This window comes from Vicia villosa, linkage group LG6, assembly GCF_029867415.1.
Source record: "Vicia villosa cultivar HV-30 ecotype Madison, WI linkage group LG6, Vvil1.0, whole genome shotgun sequence".
In the NCBI taxonomy this organism is placed as follows: Eukaryota; Viridiplantae; Streptophyta; class Magnoliopsida; order Fabales; family Fabaceae; genus Vicia; species Vicia villosa.
In genome coordinates, this window is record NC_081185.1 from 10891759 (window position 1) to 10911221 (window position 19463).

Sequence of the window (19463 nt, forward strand, 5' to 3'; positions counted from 1 at the left end):
ATTGCTCAAAAATGTATTTTTTCCAAATGGGGCCAAGTTTTCAGCATTCAAACATCATTTCCATGATGTTATGGGCCTCCCACGACCAAGACTAAGCCCACACCTTTTTTTATCCATTTTTGGCATGATTTTATCTTACTTTAAGATTAAAATTAAAAGGAAAATGCATGGATAATGGTTAGCTTACAAATCAAGCATGACTCACCCAAGGAATCTCTACCTTTCTGCAGAGAATTGAAGAGCAAGGCAGGTGCATTGAAGGCAAGATGACTTGGTCAAGAATTCAAGGTTTTTAATATTAAAAAACCAAAGTTTCAACAAAGGCAACTAAAGACACTTCTTAGCTTCAATTGTAAGCACTCAATGCTTATAAATAAGCTATCATAGTTCAGTAACAAAAAGGAGGCGAGTTCAGAAGCATACATAAGCTCATAACACTTGTAATCACTTGAAAAAAATTCAAAGAAAACTCAAATTCGAATTTGTAATTTCAGTCCATTTCAATACAAACTAAGCATTCATACACCTTCCTTGAACATCACTGAAACTATCCCAATCAGTTACAAGCCTTGAAGCTCACTGAATCGAGCTATACAGGTCCAAATTTGTTCAAACTAAAATCAATTCGTATCTGGTTATTCACACATGTTTAACAAGATGTAGACATACTATTAAGTTTGGTTTGAAGTGTAGATCATTTCTGGAAACTTAATTGAAGTTTGGACACGTATAAACGAAACTACCATTTTAGGGTTCATAGCTTCAAAATTAGGGCTTTCAAAATTAGGCCAAATTACAAGTTCTAAATAGCACCATTAGGTTCGTATGGATCAGACGAATTGAATGGTACCATCGCGCCAAATTTCTCTGCACGTTTACCCCTATTCGCTATTTTGCAGGTTTGAGGTTCATCAATTACAGCGCATGTTTCATAAAAGCGCTGTAAAAACCCCTGGCTGAAGGTTGAAGACGATGAGGTGTCTCCCCCTCATTGGTTCAGCAGCGCGCGTACCTTTTTAAATTTTCCTCTAATTCTGTGCTTTGCAGGTGCAACGTGTCCCATGAGCCTCAATTTCTGGACCACTTGATTTCATTTAATGAGTCATCCAACGCTCCAGATCACGCGTGCACATCATACTCCCTCAATCAAACCACACAGGATCAGTATCCTTTTATTTTCTATTTTATTTTCTATTTTATTTTAATTTCTTTGTTAAATTAATTAAAAATAGTTTTAAAAATCCAAAAAATACACAAAAAATATTTTTAGACTTCTAAAATAATATATTATTTTCTGAAATAAAAATATTTTATTTTTCTTCAAAATTTTAATATTTTGCATAATTAATTAGTATATATTTATATATTTGCTTTTTAATTATTCTAACCAATCAAAAAATCATAAAAAATTTTGTTCTTTATATAAAATATTGTTTATATATTATAAACTAATTTTGTACATATTTTGAATAATTTTCTTTTTAAGTTTTAATTATTTGTATAATTATTTACATAATTATGTTTTAATTAACTTAAATCAATTCCAAAAATTCCAAAAAAATTAGTTTTGTTTTAAAATTAATTGACAAATATTTTCTACATATTTTAAACTTAATTTTTAGGTTTAAATCTATTTTCATCTTTTTTCTTCATTTTAATTTAATTAATCATGCATTAATTATAATTAAAATCAATCATAAAAATCCAAAAACAGGCCTTTTATTTTCCTTGCAATTTAAATTCCTAGATAAATGTATAGGATGTCAAATTCATGTAAATAGGCTAGTTTACGTTTCCTGCACAATCGATGTAATAGCGTAGATTTACTTTCCGCACTTTACATTTCCGCATTTTACTTTCCAGCAAATATAAACTGCGTGTATGTCAAAGATAAAATTGAACCGTTAGATCACTAACTTCAAAGATAAAATATCTGAATCCAATCACAATCACACTTGCACCTTTTCAGGTAATCCCTTTCTCATTCTTCTCAAAATCAAAGTCAAAATTCTACTATTTTGAGTACAAAATCGAACCTTGCATTTATATCCGGTGAAAGGATAGATTTTTAAAGGAAATAGGATAAAGACCTTACAACTCAGGGTAGATCTCCTAGTTTGCTTGCTCAAATCAAAACAAACAAAATTCTCATACACTGTTGTTTTTTCAAAACTTTCCAAAAGACAATACTTTGTATACATCCAAACACGGGTTATTACAAAGTTAACGTTCTTTTCAAAACATCTTTCGAAAGATAAACAAGCATTTTGTATACATCCACACACGGATCATTACAAAATTCAAATTACAAAGGTATTTGAAACCATATATGAGCAATTTCAGAGCAATTGAAAAGTGATCGAAAAACAAGTGAGCTAAGCAAACTTAAGAGCCCATGGATAACCATGGATACAAAGGGTGCTAACACCTTCCCTTTGTATAACCTACCCCCTTACCCAGAATTTCTCAAAGGTCTTTTTTCTGTTTCTTTTATAAACCTTTCCTTAATTGGATAAAATAAAAGGTCGGTGGCGACTCTGTGAATTTTCAAAAATGCGAAAGCATTAAGCGATAAAAAAGAGTCAGTTCACGTATCTCTACAGAACAGAGGTATGGCCCGGGATTAAAAAATCGGAGGTCCACAATATCATTCACCCAATTTGTCATATATTCAGATTCACATCTATTATTCATCAATTCACACAATAATAAATTACAACACAACACAAAAATCCATACAATCATGTTATGACAAAATGCATATGACACAACTGACACTATGCATGTGGTACCAAAATTCGTGAATCACATCCACAGGACTTCTCTCTGCGATACTGCTGTAGCGGGGAAAATCTGATATCGAAGCCATGGGATTGACTCGAATCAATATTCCGTTTGAAATCGCCACCGCGCTTTATTTTTTCAAAGGAAAAGGGAAAAGAACGTAAAACCCAAAGTTTTGTTTTTTAAAACAAGAAAGAGATCTCAGGTACGGGTGTTGATTATATGAGGGGAAGGTTTTAAGCACCCCTCATATCTGTGGTACTCCACAGGAACCTTTTTGAAAATCTGTGTGTGTGTGTGCTAAAAAAGGGTTTGTTTTATTTTTAAAATAAGCTCGGCAAAGCGTTAAGCTTTGTGCCTACATACCTCCTCGGTGCAATGGAGAAGTCAGAGCTAATGTAGTTCCGCTTAAAGGGAAAAAATGTTTAAAAATGAATAAACACTTTATCGTCGTCGGAGAGAAATACTCAACCATTGATCTTGAGCATGAGAACAAACGAGTTCTTTGCATCGCAAATGAAAGAAGGGCTCCAACTCGGATAAAATCGACGAGTATGCCACTAGCTCTCTCATGCGGAAAAGATCTCATTATATCAATCAATTTCAAAATCGTGGGGTATAACCACTCGTTTCGACAATTAACAGTGTCTAAACTTTTGAAGAAAAGGCCACTAAGGGCAAAAGATATTTTTTAAGAAAAAGTTTTGAAAAGGTTGCAAACATAAGAAGGCTTTTGAAAAAGGGAGAAGATTTTGAAAATTTAAGAAGGGGAGGAGATGAAGAGGCTATCCTATTGCGTAAAATAAAAGCTAAGGAAAAGAACGGTCTAACCGAAATAAGAAGCCAACACTTGACATTAAGAGTCAAGGTAGATTTCCCATCCTTTGGAATTATCAATACCAACACATTAACACTTGGGGGATCCAGATGAACTTATTGTCTTAGCACCACTTTTCATTAAGCACATTAAGATTCTGACGAAAATCGGGCAGAGTAACGGCTGTTTTCGGGTAAAATCCTTATCTCAATGCCTTGGAATTAACCATCAAGGGCTTTCAAGGAAATACCTGCACATACAAACAGACAACAATCCAATGCCAGACAGACAGGATAACAGCAGAGTAATAACAGAATAAGAGTCCAGAGGCACTAGGTCCATAAGTCCGAATCTCCAAAATGCTAGGGATAGTAACCAATAGTCTAAAGAGAGCCTTATGTGTTTTTTAGATTTTGGTTGTTTATTAGTGTTTTAGCATAAAAGTAAAGTATGGTCCAAGTGGACAAAAGGAAAATAGCGGAAGCATAAACATATGTCCAAGTGGACAAAGAGAAAATAGCGGAATTATAAACGTCCAAATGGACAAAGAGAAAATGGCGGAATGTAAATATGATGAAATGATAAAATAAAGCGATAAAGCGAGAAATATAAAGAGCGGTATAATAAATGGCGGAAATTAAAGTTAGTTGTTAGATGTTAAAGATAACCATCTTGAAACTTGTCAAGTATGTTATCAAAGTTAGTAATGAAGATCGATGGTGAGTGAATGATGTACTCGGATTTAAGGTCAATGGAAACTTATCAGAAGCTTGATAAAATCATAGCGACTACACGATAAATTTCCATAAGTCATAAATCAACCGCATACAATTCTCTTCCATATTTAATCTTTTATCGAGTCGGGACAAATGTAGGAGAACTCTCCATGTATCAAGATCATCAATCAAAAGAAATAAGAAGGAGAAGAAGAAATGATCTAACCTTTATCAAGAATCCATAGAATTCTCAAGATATCAAGACTTTCATCGATCAAGAGAAAATAAGATGAAAAAAAGATAAGAATGAAAACAAATTGATCTAGTCTTTATCAAGAATCCATAGAATTCTCAAGATATTAAGACTTTCATCGATCAAAAGGAGATAAGATGAAAAGATAAGAATGAAAACAAATTGATCTAGTCTTCATCAAGAATCCATAGAATTCTCAAGATATTAAGACTTTCATCGATCAAAAGAAAAATAAGATGAAAAGATAAGAATGAAAACAAATTGATCTAGTCTTCATCAAGAATCCATAGAATTCTCAAGATATTAAGACTTTCATCGATCAAAAGAAAAATAAGATGAACAACTTATGCATTCAGGTTCCGAGAGACTTTTGGATTTGCACCTCTGATAACGATGATGGTTCACAAGCAAAAAGAACTTTTGAGATGGCAGTCACTTCTTCCTTTTGGTAGTCACAACTTTGTGTTGTTCAAGAATTTATTGACTTCTTTTTTCATCTTTTTTATATCCCTAACTTTTGCCTGAACTGTCTATTTTGAGCTTACAGTCAGCGGGATGCCTTGATTTTTGCCTAAGTCATTTTTTGAATTTGACTTAGCAGGCTTTTCTTTTTATATATGTTTTTTCATCTTTTTTCCTTTTGAAAGATTTTGACTGCCTTGCTTAATGATTGATGAACCATCATTGGCTTTTGATTGATATCTCTAGCACTTCTTTGATGCGTGCGGATGAACGCTTGTAGTTGAAACCTTTGTTGAAAGGTGTACTGAATGATTCTCTTAAAATAGAATGCACAGCCAAATTAACTGAGAACTACCCTACCCCAGGTTATAATCAAGGGTTTTAATTAGTACAAGAAAGAAAACTTCTACTTCTTAGGCTCAAAGGGGTTAACGAGGGATTAACATCCTTATATCTCCACTGTTTAGGAATTGAAACAATGCCTGTACATCGTCAGCATAGTCTGTTCAAAAACATACTATATGAGGTTGCGGTATCGTTTTCGTCATCCTCCCTCAAAAGGCTTACAGCTTAGCAAGAGTTGAATAAACATAAAACATATGCAAAGTAAATACGCAATTTAAAATGAGTGATAAACGAAATAATGTACTCAAGACAAACATATGCAATGCACTGATGATAATTATTAAAACAGATAATGTCTATCATAATTCGAATGTTTAAACAAACAGAATAGAAATTGCAAATGAAAGTAAATCTAATGATCTAAAAAGTTCATCCTTCTAGCCATCCATAGCATTAGCAATCTTGTTGTGATTAGGCATGGGAGCAGTGATCACATTAGGAATTGCAGGGGTGTCGAACTCAATTTCGCCAGCGTCGATCATATCTTGGATCTTGTTCTTCAACGGCCAACAATTCTCTGTGTCATGCCCAATACTATCAGAGTGATAAGCGCATCTTGCATTAGGATTATATTGATGAGATAAGGTGTTGGGCTTCAGAGGAGGATCCTTTAAAGTAATCAACCCTGCTTTAAGCAACTGTTGTAACGCTTCGGCCAAAGTTATGTTGATCTTTGTGAATTGCCTTTTAGATGCACCTTGTTTCCTTTGTTGTGTCGGCACTTGATTGGAGGCTAGGACCGTCCCCACAGTATTAGATTCATTCCTCTCATTGTGCGCTTTCTTTGAGGTATTAGCATACGTAGCCACTTGAATTTTACCGCTTCGAATACCGCTTTCAACACGTTCCCCAATCAGTATGAGTTCAGTGAATCCAGATTGTGAACTTCCCAGCAAATGACTATAGAAAGGTCCAGTCAGTGTATTCATGAACATATCGACCAATTCTCTGTCAGTTAAGGAGGGTTTGACTCTTCCAGCTAGATCTCTCCATTTTTGAGCATACTCTTTGAAATTTTCATTAGAGCCCATAGACATGCTTTGTAGTTGCATGCGAGTTGGTGCAAGGTCGGAATTGTATCGATATTGTTGGTAGAAGGCACCCATCAAATCTTCCCATGTACGGATGTCGGTACTTTCCAGTTGATAGTACCATTCGAGTTGAGTTCCAGATAAGCTCTCTTGGAAGAAGTGGATCCATAGCCTCTTGTCAGCAGTATGAGGCTGAATCTTCCTCACATAGGACCTTAAGTGCATCTTGGGACAGGATGCCCCATCATACTTAGCAAAAGCAGGAGCTTTGAACTTTGGGGGAATGACGACTCCAGGAACGAGTCCCAATTCTTCAAAATCCAGTCCAGGTATCTTCTGAATTTCTACGGCTTTCATACGTTCTTCAAGCAGCTTGTATTTATCATCAGGATGTTCATTCTCATGGTGATAGTCTTCATCTTCTTCAGAAGGCTTGGCAGTATCATGGTTACTTTTTGCCTCGGTTTTGATACTAGCATCATCACCTTGCTCATCCTCATCACTGTCTTTAGAGGTTTCAGCATCCCTGAGTTGCAAGATCGGTCTAAGCTTTTTCACTTGAGTCTTCTTACCCTTCTTCTTCTTCTTTTTAGTCAGCATGGCTTTCAGCTCTTCTTGCCCCTTGGACAAATTCAGAATCAAGGCTTGGAACTCAGTGTTTTGAGCTTGGAGATCCTTAACTGATTGTTCGAGATTCATGATGCTGAAATAAACAGCGAGGAAGGATGAGAAATCCATCATAGGAAACCTGTTATGCAATGTTATGAATGCAAATGAAATGTTTTCAAGGATATTTAGGAATCTAGTTAGCAGCATTAGAAAATGAGTTGGTCACGTCTTTGTTCGAAGGATTCTAAATTCTGTCTTTGAACGTCCTTCTTTGAGAATCAAGCTCACCATATCGAGTGGGTCATCGCCTCTGATTCGGGATACTTCTGAATTTGAAAATGCATGGCTAGAGGAAAATAAATCCTCTTGCCCCTTGATTGGTATTGTGTCTTTGAATTGGAAGGTATGTGGCCAGAGGAAAATAAATCTTCTTGCCCCTTGATAGGAATTCAGTCTTTGACAAAGGCACCTGAAATTGTGCGTCCTAAATTCCTAAGATCCTTGAAAGGGTTAGTTAAATCATGTTATGCTTATGATGTCATGATGTCATGATGTTATGCAAATGCAATTCGTTAGACTTAGTGTGCGATGGTAAGGACAAACAAGTCCTTTCAACAAAACCTGCGGGGAAACGAAGGTTAGTAGCAAACACAAACAAGTCACACAAGTCACACAATTGCCTTAAGGGTAGGCTTGCATGAAGTTCATAGGTATATACCCTTCTTTCTTTCGTTTAGTTGGTTCAACCTGTCCTAAAAAGTAACCAGGTTCTATGGTGCTCATATCCCTGATCTTTCTCGCGGGCATTGTCTCAACATGGCACTCGATCGGCCAGCCAAAAGCATCCCTAGAGTCCAATATCAATGAGTGTAGCATCGAGTATCAACCGGCTTCAGTCAGGAATCCAAAGCCAGCTATCTCGCTACTTCCTATAGGCCAAAGTTAAGTCCAACTAGGGTTCTAAGGGCGAATTAGTGCTTATGACACCACGCGGTAGCCAAATGTCTCCTCGATCATATTCAAGGGCCATCAGGACAAACCAAAGCATCGCACTAATGGTGGCCACCAGTTCAACCATAACGATACATGTCGTACAGCCTCCCTGGTCTCATGCCACATACCTAAGGTACACTAGATCCGGGTGTAGGATCTTTCACACAGTAGAATACCTAAAACAGCCTTGAAAATTAAAACAAGCAAAACAAACAATAGAAAACATTTTAAAGTGAATCCTAAACTTTTAAGGTAACCCCTCTTTCATCGAATTTAAATCCCCAGCAGAGTCGCCAGTTCTGTAATACGGTGAACTGACTTTTATATCGAAATGTCGCAGTTAAGCATGAGTCGCCACCGACTTTTATTTTATCCAATTATAGAAAGGCTAAAAGAACAGAAAAAGACCTTTTGAAAAGATTTTGAGTTCGGGGGGTAAGTTATAGAAAGGGAAGGTGTAAGGCACCCTTTGCATCCATGGTTATCCATGGGCTCTTAATTGCTTAGCTCGCTTTTGTATTGTTTGAAATGTTTGAAATTGAGGTGTGAAAAGTAAAAACTTTGAAAAAAGAACTTTAGCTTGTAAATAAGCGTAGTCTTTTTAAAAGTATTTGAAAATTAGTGGAAAAAGAGTTTGAATTTGAAATAGAGCAAGCAATTAATAGCAACTACCCTAAGTTTGAAAGATCGTTCTTTTAGCTTTTCGGGCGAAAGGATCTATCCCTGCCATAAGAGGGCAGGAAGCCTTTCAATTGGATGTTTAAGGGTCATCGAGAATAATCGTTCGCCACAAGACTGTCCCATGCCATAAAGAGGACAGGTAGTCTAAGGGAAGGATAAAATAGTCATTCTGTTTAGGCATCATGCGAGGATACCTTAGCAATAGGGACAAATCATTTATCGAGGCAACATCGAGGGAGTTTCAATAACTTTGAAGGTGACAGGCAACATTGCTTTAGGTATCCTCGGAATCGAGGGACTTTGACTATTTAGTATACTTAGAGGCAACAGGCAACAAGGCAACAAAAGAGGTTACCCTAAAGGTGAGTGTGTGCACCAATCACGTGATTGTGTTCAGATAATATTTATCTTGTAATTAGGTGATCTACGTTCAATTCATAGTTATCACTCCCTAAATTACTAACCACGCAATTAAAATAAAGTAAAGGCAGAAATAAAATTTCCTACGCTATTACAATAAACACCTGTAGGGGATGGGGGAATTAAAACAGAAAATAAAAAAAGATAAATAATTAATTTAATTTTTCTTGAGCCTTGATCTTCCTCGAATTTTTGGTTGACCCTGAAAATTGTAATGAAAATAATGGGACTGTATAATTAAAAATAAAAAAAATTCTAAAAATCTTAACTTTTGTTTCAGTGTGGCAAGGCTTCGCGTATTCATGATGCGCCTGCATGTTCGGATGCGTTGGATGAAACTGCTTGTAGATCCAAAGGTGACGATCAAAAAGACTATGGTTGGGCGCATGGATCCCTGTGTACTGGATCAGAGAACCAAGTTTGCCAAAAATAAAGTGTTCTACCTGGGTATCGAACCCAGGTTCTTCGGACGATAACCAACATGCGTTGCCACTACGCCGCCGCTGAATTTCTGTTAAACAAATCCTCTGCAAAAGTAATATATGAAAAAAAGAAAATCTAATATCTCAAAAACGCGCGCGGGCCCAGAAGTTCAAACCGCCCATTCACGTGAAGACACGTCTTGTCTTCTTCATCTTTTCTGAAGAAAAAAACACAAAGCTATACCCACGGTTTTGGGTTGTAGCCATAGCCCCTGCCAAGCACAAATCGCGACATACACCATAGAAACATAAATGAAAACCATAGATCAGCTTGTTTTGATCCCCTGAACACGATAGTGTCCATGTTTTGCCCCAATTTTGCTTCAAATTGAAAGCCCTAATTCGAAGCTCTATAACCTAACAATGGCGGAACACACAACCTGCGCTTAAAACTTGATTAAACGAACCAGAAACCTTCTATACATCAATGCAAACGTAATTATGCAATTAATAACATCAGTGAATTCATGAATAACGCAAATTGATTCAAGTTAGAAATTCACAAACCACGACGTATTGGCTGTGATTCTGAGTATATCCGGCGTTGAAAAATATCCAGGTAGCTCTCGTGAACTTCAGGGAATATGATTCAACCTTCCAAATGCCTTGAATCCGGCTGTAGTTGGAAATCGAATTTTGACTTTTCTTGAAATAATGTGAGTTCGGTTAGGACCCTTGGAGGCTGCCAACCCTTATGAATTTTCGTCCCCCTTTTTTCAGAATAGATCCAAGTACTTATAAGGTTTGGATTAGGTCAGTAACAATGCACCAAATCTCTACAATTTATTTGATTGAAATTTGATTTGAATCTTTCTAAAATTAGCTCAACTTTGATCATATCTCTCCAATCTCTCCTTCCATGATTTTGGCTCATATAATTGACATATTGGATAGTTGAAATTGATTATAAGATCAAATATTTGATTTAGAACAATTTATTTTGTATTTTAATTAATTTATTAATATTTAATTGAATAAATCTTCAAGTAAATAAAAATAAATATCATAAAATAAAATAAATGGTCTAAGAGTCTTCATATGGCCCATGGACGCGTTGTAACTTCATATCTTAAGCCCATTGGTTCACTGATTTTTCTTTGATTAAGCCAAACCCTAGTTTGTATAGGAGAGTGTGTCTAGGAGCTTTATTTATTTATTTGAATTGGAATGGGAGAAAATGTATGGGCAAATTTTGGGGTATGACAGCTGCCCCTGTTCAATTATCTTAGACCTGAAGATGTAGAGTGGTTTGTAGGCCAGTCGGTATCTGAAGGTGGAAGATGATTGAACACTAGAATACCAAGAAATTTGCCCTAGCTGATGTAGGGACTTTTGTCGGAGATGGGCTTGAAGATGCCATCCAGCAAATCATGCATTAGATTCGGTTTGGAGCGTTTGAGAAGTATTTGTTAGAGATTGATCGTGTTAGCGTTGTTTGTGATGAGAGAAACGGGTCATACATTTAGACCATATCTGTAGAGGAATGTCAGAATGAGTCATACATTGGACCATATCTAAAGAGGAATATCAAAACGAGCTATGCATTAGACCATGTCTGAAGAGAAATAGCAGAACGAGTCGTACATTAGACCATATCTGAGGAGGGATATCAGAACGAGTTATTCATTAAACCATATCTGAAGGTGAATACCAGAACGAGTCATACATTAAACCATATCTGATGGATAATGCTAGAACGAGTCATACATTTAGACCATATCTGACTAAAAATACCGGAACGGGTCGTATATTAGACCATATCTGATGGATAATGCCAGAACGAGTCATACATTTAGACCATATCTGACTAAAAATACCGGAACGGGTCGTATATTAGACCATATCTGATGGATAATGCCAGAACGAGTCATACATTTAGACCATATCTGACTAAAAATACCGGAACGGGTCGTATATTAGACCATATCTGATGGATACCGGAACGGGTCATATATTAGACCATATCTGATAGAGAATGTTTGTTTGTTAGGGTTGATGAGTTATTTGACGAAGTTTTGAAATGTAAAAAGGCTTGTCAGAATGAATCTCCAGCTCGATTATATCTGAGAGGAATGATTGTCGAGGCGGAACCTGAAAACAAAGTATGCAATGTCATGATGCATGTAATGAATGAGATGGGATTCTCAAAATAAATGAGAAACTTGCATGAAGTGATGTATGCAATGTATGAATATGTTTATGACATATGATATGCGAATATGATTTATGTTGTCCTGATTGAGAAAATAAATCTCTATATCCTTGTGATTTTATTGTCGGATCTTGTCTTGAAGATGCTCAGCTGGTGATTTATGGTTTCTGCTTGGGGATGATTAATAGTTTGATGTACCCTGATTTTGGAGATAAGCCATGTTGGAGAAGAGCAACATATTGGATGACCGGTAATGCGGAAGATGTAAACTCTGTTGGGGAGTCATGTCTTTGTTGAGACGAGTATGTTTGAAGATATCTTCTTGAGAATTGCTCTGTGGGGATATGATCTTACGAACGTGGTTTTGTGGGGAGATGTGGGTGTCTGGAAAATTGCCCCCAGTATCATAGTAACTTACTACTTGATTCAGGACACGCCACTGAGTATTGATCAAGATGTTGAACTTGGACTTGCATAGATTTGCCCCAGTTAACAGGAACTTTGGAAAGATTCGCCTCACGAGGTCTTTGTGAGATGTACACTATGGGCAATATGCCCCCAGTAATTATAGGCTCATGACAATGTCTCGCGTTGATTGGGGAGTAGCTTTAGATATGCTTGGATGCATGCCCCTGATTGTTTTGGCATCCTTGAGAGATTCTCAGAATCTTGAGTTGATTGCCCCAGATTGATTGGACGAAACATGTCATGCCCCTTGTATACGTAAGAGACATGGCTTCCTTGGAGTAATTTTGTCTGTCGGGATAACTTTCAGTCATTAGTTGTACCCTGTTACAAGTTCTTTCTGACGCTAACATTTGAAATTATGTAGCAGAATATGTTTAATAATGAATTCATGAGATGCGATGCATACGTTTGTCTTGAGTTTTTGAAAAACATTAAAGCAGGAGATGTAAAAACACGACATTTGTAGGAACATGATATTAACAATGTGCCGTTTGTAAAAATGTGACATCAACTCGGCATTTATGGTAAACCTTAAGGAGTCAGGATACCCTTTTGGTAACAGTATGCTTTCGAACTAACCATGCTTCAATTAGGACTTTCAAGGGTTGTAACGTGGCTTGGTTCACGGTTTAAGAAACAAAAGATAAAGGCTCAAAATTTGATTGTACCCACCCCTCTTCGTGATGATCTTCAGTCCTAAGCTCAGTTAATTCAACTTATGCATTCGGGTTCCGAGAGACTTTTGGATTTGCACCTCTGATAACGATGATGGTTCACAAGCAAAAAGAACTTTTGAGATGGCAGTCACTTCTTCCTTTTGGTAGTCACAACTTTGTGTTGTTCAAGAATTTATTGACTTCTTTTTTCATCTTTTTTATATCCCTAACTTTTGCCTGAACTGTCTATTTTGAGCTTACAGTCAGCGGGATGCCTTGATTTTTGCCTAAGTCATTTTTTGAATTTGACTTAGCAGGCTTTTCTTTGTATATATGTTTTTTCATCTTTTTTCCTTTTGAAAGATTTTGACTGCCTTGCTTAATGATTGATGAACCATCATTGGCTTTTGATTGATATCTCTAGCACTTCTTTGATGCGTGCGGATGAACGCTTGTAGTTGAAACCTTTGTTGAAAGGTGTACTGAATGATTCTCTTAAAATAGAATGCACAGCCAAATTAACTGAGAACTACCCTACCCCAGGTTATGATCAAGGGTTTTAATTAGTACAAGAAAGAAAACTTCTACTTCTTAGGCTCAAAGGGGTTAACGAGGGATTAACATCCTTATATCTCCACTGTTTAGGAATTGAAACAATGCCTGTACATCGTCAGCATAGTCTGTTCAAAAGCATACTATATGAGGTTGCGGTATCGTTTTCGTCATCCTCCCTCAAAAGGCTTACAGCTTAGCAAGAGTTGAATAAACATAAAACATATGCAAAGTAAATACGCAATTTAAAATGAGTGATAAACGAAATAATGTACTCAAGACAAACATATGCAATGCACTGATGATAATTATTAAAACAGATAATGTCTATCATAATTCGAATGTTTAAACAAACAGAATAGAAATTGCAAATGAAAGTAAATCTAATGATCTAAAAAGTTCATCCTTCTAGCCATCCATAGCATTAGCAATCTTGTTGTGATTAGGCATGGGAGCAGTGATCACATTAGGAATTGCAGGGGTGTCGAACTCAATTTCGCCAGCGTCGATCATATCTTGGATCTTGTTCTTCAACGGCCAACAATTCTCTGTGTCATGCCCAATACTATCAGAGTGATAAGCGCATCTTGCATTAGGATTATATTGATGAGATAAGGTGTTGGGCTTCAGAGGAGGATCCTTTAAAGTAATCAACCCTGCTTTAAGCAACTGTTGTAACGCTTCGGCCAAAGTTATGTTGATCTTTGTGAATTGCCTTTTAGATGCACCTTGTTTCCTTTGTTGTGTCGGCACTTGATTGGAGGCTAGGACCGTCCCCACAGTATTAGATTCATTCCTCTCATTGTGCGCTTTCTTTGAGGTATTAGCATACGTAGCCACTTGAATTTTACCGCTTCGAATACCGCTTTCAACACGTTCCCCAATCAGTATGAGTTCAGTGAATCCAGATTGTGAACTTCCCAGCAAATGACTATAGAAAGGTCCAGTCAGTGTATTCATGAACATATCGACCAATTCTCTGTCAGTTAAGGAGGGTTTGACTCTTCCAGCTAGATCTCTCCATTTTTGAGCATACTCTTTGAAATTTTCATTAGAGCCCATAGACATGCTTTGTAGTTGCATGCGAGTTGGTGCAAGGTCGGAATTGTATCGATATTGTTGGTAGAAGGCACCCATCAAATCTTCCCATGTACGGATGTCGGTACTTTCCAGTTGATAGTACCATTCGAGTTGAGTTCCAGATAAGCTCTCTTGGAAGAAGTGGATCCATAGCCTCTTGTCAGCAGTATGAGGCTGAATCTTCCTCACATAGGACCTTAAGTGCATCTTGGGACAGGATGCCCCATCATACTTAGCAAAAGCAGGAGCTTTGAACTTTGGGGGAATGACGACTCCAGGAACGAGTCCCAATTCTTCAAAATCCAGTCCAGGTATCTTCTGAATTTCTACGGCTTTCATACGTTCTTCAAGCAGCTTGTATTTATCATCAGGATGTTCATTCTCATGGTGATAGTCTTCATCTTCTTCAGAAGGCTTGGCAGTATCATGGTTACTTTTTGCCTCGGTTTTGATACTAGCATCATCACCTTGCTCATCCTCATCACTGTCTTCAGAGGTTTCAGCATCCCTGAGTTGCAAGATCGGTCTAAGCTTTTTCACTTGAGTCTTCTTACCCTTCTTCTTCTTCTTTTTAGTCAGCATGGCTTTCAGCTCTTCTTGCCCCTTGGACAAATTCAGAATCAAGGCTTGGAACTCAGTGTTTTGAGCTTGGAGATCCTTAACTGATTGTTCGAGATTCATGATGCTGAAATAAACAGCGAGGAAGGATGAGAAATCCATCATAGGAAACCTGTTATGCAATGTTATGAATGCAAATGAAATGTTTTCAAGGATCTTTAGGAATCTAGTTAGCAGCATTAGAAAATGAGTTGGTCACGTCTTTGTTCGAAGGATTCTAAATTCTGTCTTTGAACGTCCTTCTTTGAGAATCAAGCTCACCATATCGAGTGGGTCATCGCCTCTGATTCGGGATACTTCTGAATTTGAAAATGCATGGCTAGAGGAAAATAAATCCTCTTGCCCCTTGATTGGTATTGTGTCTTTGAATTGGAAGGTATGTGGCCAGAGGAAAATAAATCTTCTTGCCCCTTGATAGGAATTCAGTCTTTGACAAAGGCACCTGAAATTGTGCGTCCTAAATTCCTAAGATCCTTGAAAGGGTTAGTTAAATCATGTTATGCTTATGATGTCATGATGTCATGATGTTATGCAAATGCAATTCGTTAGACTTAGTGTGCGATGGTAAGGACAAACAAGTCCTTTCAACAAAACCTGCGGGGAAACGAAGGTTAGTAGCAAACACAAACAAGTCACACAAGTCACACAATTGCCTTAAGGGTAGGCTTGCATGAAGTTCATAGGTATATACCCTTCTTTCTTTCGTTTAGTTGGTTCAACCTGTCCTAAAAAGTAACCAGGTTCTATGGTGCTCATATCCCTGATCTTTCTCGTGGGCATTGTCTCAACATGGCACTCGATCGGCCAGCCAAAAGCATCCCTAGAGTCCAATCTCAATGAGTGTAGCATCGAGTATCAACCGGCTTCAGTCAGGAATCCAAAGCCAGCTATCTCGCTACTTCCTATAGGCCAAAGTTAAGTCCAACTAGGGTTCTAAGGGCGAATTAGTGCTTATGACACCACGCGGTAGCCAAATGTCTCCTCGATCATATTCAAGGGCCATCAGGACAAACCAAAGCATCGCACTAATGGTGGCCACCAGTTCAACCATAACGATACATGTCGTACAGCCTCCCTGGTCTCATGCCACATACCTAAGGTACACTAGATCCGGGTGTAGGATCTTTCACACAGTAGAATACCTAAAACAGCCTTGAAAATTAAAACAAGCAAAACAAACAATAGAAAACATTTTAAAGTGAATCCTAAACTTTTAAGGTAACCCCTCTTTCATCGAATTTAAATCCCCAGCAGAGTTGCCAGTTCTGTAATACGGTGAACTGACTTTTATATCGAAATGTCGCAGTTAAGCATGAGTCGCCACCGACTTTTATTTTATCCAATTATAGAAAGGCTAAAAGAACAGAAAAAGACCTTTTGAAAAGATTTTGAGTTCGGGGGGTAAGTTATAGAAAGGGAAGGTGTAAGGCACCCTTTGCATCCATGGTTATCCATGGGCTCTTAATTGCTTAGCTCGCTTTTGTATTGTTTGAAATGTTTGAAATTGAGGTGTGAAAAGTAAAAACTTTGAAAAAAGAACTTTAGCTTGTAAATAAGCGTAGTCTTTTTAAAAGTATTTGAAAATTAGTGGAAAAAGATTTGAATTTGAAATAGAGCAAGCAATTAATAGCAACTACCCTAAGTTTGAAAGATCGTTCTTTTAGCTTTTCGGGCGAAAGGATCTATCCATGCCATAAGAGGGCAGGAAGCCTTTCAATTGGATGTTTAAGGGTCATCGAGAATAATCGTTCGCCACAAGACTGTCCCATGCCATAAAGAGGACAGGTAGTCTAAGGGAAGGATAAAATAGTCATTCTGTTTAGGCATCATGCGAGGATACCTTAGCAATAGGGACAAATCATTTATCGAGGCAACATCGAGGGAGTTTCAATAACTTTGAAGGTGACAGGCAACATTGCTTTAGGTATCCTCGGAATCGAGGGACTTTGACTATTTAGTATACTTAGAGGCAACAGGCAACAAGGCAACAAAAGAGGTTACCCTAAAGGTGAGTGTGTGCACCAATCACGTGATTGTGTTCAGATAATATTTATCTTGTAATTAGGTGATCTACGTTCAATTCATAGTTATCACTCCCTAAATTACTAACCACGCAATTAAAATAAAGTAAAGGCAGAAATAAAATTTCCTACGCTATTACAATAAACACCTGTAGGGGATGGGGGAATTAAAACAGAAAATAAAAAAAGATAAATAATTAATTTAATTTTTCTTGAGCCTTGATCTTCCTCGAATTTTTGGTTGACCCTGAAAATTGTAATCAAAATAATGGGACTGTATAATTAAAAATAAAAAAAATTCTAAAAATCTTAACTTTTGTTTCAGTGTGGCAAGGCTTCGCGTATTCATGATGCGCCTGCATGTTCGGATGCGTTGGATGAAACTGCTTGTAGATCCAAAGGTGACGATCAAAAAGACTATGGTTGGGCGCATGGATCCCTGTGTACTGGATCAGAGAACCAAGTTTTCCAAAAATAAAGTGTTCTACCTGGGTATCGAACCCAGGTTCTTCGGACGATAACCAACATGCGTTGCCACTACGCCGCCGCTGAATTTCTGTTAAACAAATCCTCTGCAAAAGTAATATATGAAAAAAAGAAAATCTAATATCTCAAAAACGCGCGCGGGCCCAGAAGTTCAAACCGCCCATTCACGTGAAGACACGTCTTGTCTTCTTCATCTTTTCTGAAGAAAAAAACACAAAGCTATACCCACGGTTTTGGGTTGTAGCCATAGCCCCTGCCAAGCACAAATCGCGACATACACCATAGAAACATAAATGAAAACCATAGATCAGCTTGTTTTGATCCCCTGAACACGATAGTGTCCATGTTTTGCCCCAATTTTGCTTCAAATTGAAAGCCCTAATTCGAAGCTCTATAACCTAACAATGGCGGAACACACAACCTGCGCTTAAAACTTGATTAAACGAACCAGAAACCTTCTATACATCAATGCAAACGTAATTATGCAATTAATAACATCAGTGAATTCATGAATAACGCAAATTGATTCAAGTTAGAAATTCACAAACCACGACGTATTGGCTGTGATTCTGAGTATATCCGGCGTTGAAAAATATCCAGGTAGCTCTCGTGAACTTCAGGGAATATGATTCAACCTTCCAAATGCCTTGAATCCGGCTGTAGTTGGAAATCGAATTTTGACTTTTCTTGAAATAATGTGAGTTCGGTTAGGACCCTTGGAGGCTGCCAACCCTTATGAATTTTCGTCCCCCTTTTTTCAGAATAGATCCAAGTACTTATAAGGTTTGGATTAGGTCAGTAACAATGCACCAAATCTCTACAATTTATTTGATTGAAATTTGATTTGAATCTTTCTAAAATTAGCTCAACTTTGATCATATCTCTCCAATCTCTCCTTCCATGATTTTGGCTCATATAATTGACATATTGGATAGTTGAAATTGATTATAAGATCAAATATTTGATTTAGAACAATTTATTTTGTATTTTAATTAATTTATTAATATTTAATTGAATAAATCTTCAAGTAAATAAAAATAAATATCATAAAATAAAATAAATGGTCTAAGAGTCTTCATATGGCCCATGGACGCGTTGTAACTTCATATCTTAAGCCCATTGGTTCACTGATTTTTCTTTGATTAAGCCAAACCCTAGTTTGTATAGGAGAGTGTGTCTAGGAGCTTTATTTATTTATTTGAATTGGAATGGGAGAAAATGTATGGGCAAATTTTGGGGTATGACAGCTGCCCCTGTTCAATTATCTTAGACCTGAAGATGTAGAGTGGTTTGTAGGCCAGTCGGTATCTGAAGGTGGAAGATGATTGAACACTAGAATACCAAGAAATTTGCCCTAGCTGATGTAGGGACTTTTGTCGGAGATGGGCTTGAAGATGCCATCCAGCAAATCATGCATTAGATTCGGTTTGGAGCGTTTGAGAAGTATTTGTTAGAGATTGATCGTGTTAGCGTTGTTTGTGATGAGAGAAACGGGTCATACATTTAGACCATATCTGTAGAGGAATGTCAGAATGAGTCATACATTGGACCATATCTAAAGAGGAATATCAAAACGAGCTATGCATTAGACCATGTCTGAAGAGAAATAGCAGAACGAGTCGTACATTAGACCATATCTGAGGAGGGATATCAGAACGAGTTATTCATTAAACCATATCTGAAGGTGAATACCAGAACGAGTCATACATTAAACCATATCTGATGGATAATGCTAGAACGAGTCATACATTTAGACCATATCTGACTAAAAATACCG